Source organism: Apium graveolens, unplaced genomic scaffold, assembly GCF_009905375.1.
Source record: "Apium graveolens cultivar Ventura unplaced genomic scaffold, ASM990537v1 ctg4716, whole genome shotgun sequence".
NCBI classification, from domain to species: Eukaryota; Viridiplantae; Streptophyta; class Magnoliopsida; order Apiales; family Apiaceae; genus Apium; species Apium graveolens.
In genome coordinates, this window is record NW_027418656.1 from 1626 (window position 1) to 3250 (window position 1625).

Below are 1625 nucleotides of genomic sequence, written 5' to 3' on the forward strand. Positions count from 1 at the left end.
CCGTTTTAAGTAACGACGTTTCACGAATGAACCATTACCCCTAGCCTTACTTTGAAACATAGGTTAAAGACCTTAAAGGACTAATTGGAGTATGAAACATTTATGTAAAGTGTAATAGGCAGTTGGTAAGACACTCGCGAAGGAATCGCCTTAAAACTCGTAATGGTTAATTTATTAAAAATGGTGGAGCCGAGGGTACTCGAGCGACTTAAGAGAATCAGTAAGCGCAAAGCGAGCGTTAGAGTCTAATTTGGTTAAAGTATAGATTTACAAGTGACTTTGGTTTAATTCCAACTTATATGTTATTTATAGGTTACCAGACTCATCCCGAGCCATTTGTAACCCCCAGTCGCTCAGGCAAGTTTTCTACCTGTATAACTGTTGTTGTGATGTATATGTGTATATGCATGATCTTATGATAAATGCATATTTGTTTTAGCAAATTCTTGCGATATATTGTAGCATGTGATATGGTATATATGCATGCCTGTTTCATATTCTTGATTTTTATATCTGTTGGTTCAAATGCTTATTAGTTGCATAATACCTATGCTAGAGATAAGCGGTATTTGCGTATACCCTTAGTATAGGGGAGCAAAAGGTGAACTTTTTCTAAAACCGGGAGGCGAGGCTCCCGAATATAATATATATATATATATATATATATATATATATATATATATATATGAATAGTTTTTAAAACTACTAATCGAATAAGGTTTATTCGATAACTTTATATTATTTAATAAATATTACTTGAATATTCATTCGAGGACTTATGACTCCTTTTATTTTATTTAATGAATATTATTTCGAATATTTATTCGAGGGCTTATGACTCAGTTTATTTTATTAATTAAATATTATTTGAATATTCATTTGAGGGCTTATGACTCAGTTTATTTTATTAATTGAATATTATTTGAATATTCATTTGAGGGCTTATGACTCAGTTTATTTTATTATTTGAATATGATTTGAATATTCATTCGAGGGCTTATGACTCAGTTTATATTATTTAATGAATATTATTTGAATATTCATTTGAGGATCTATGACTCCGATTATTTGCTGAGATATATTCTTTATTTTATTAAAAAATAAGGTGTCGATAATCAAACTTATTTTTGATTATTCAAATAAAGATAGTACTTTTGTATAAGTATATCTTTGGTTATTTAATACTCATTTCAAGTATAAGTTTTACAACTTCTACCTTAATTATTTGTATAAAGATTATTCTTTATGGGAATATTATTTAAATAATAATATTCAGATATTTTCTAATATATTGGGACTGATTTACTTTATTAGATCAGCATTACTCCAAACACTCTTTAGAGTGTTTTCGAGTCTTTAAAATGATTTTTAAAAGTTAGAGCGGATCCCAAAACTCATTTTTATATATTTAAGATCTTCCTTTTTAAAGGGGATTTAAATACTCGCTCAAAACCAGAGGGATCCGGATCTGTGGTGTATTTTATATTCGCAACAAGGTTGCGGTTTTGGTAAATGAATTGATTACTTACCCAACGTTCGGGAAGTAAGTCCATCTATCGAGTCGGCATAAGTAACATGGGCTCAGTGGGCATCCATGATAGTGTAAGAGGCTCAGTGGGAGTCCA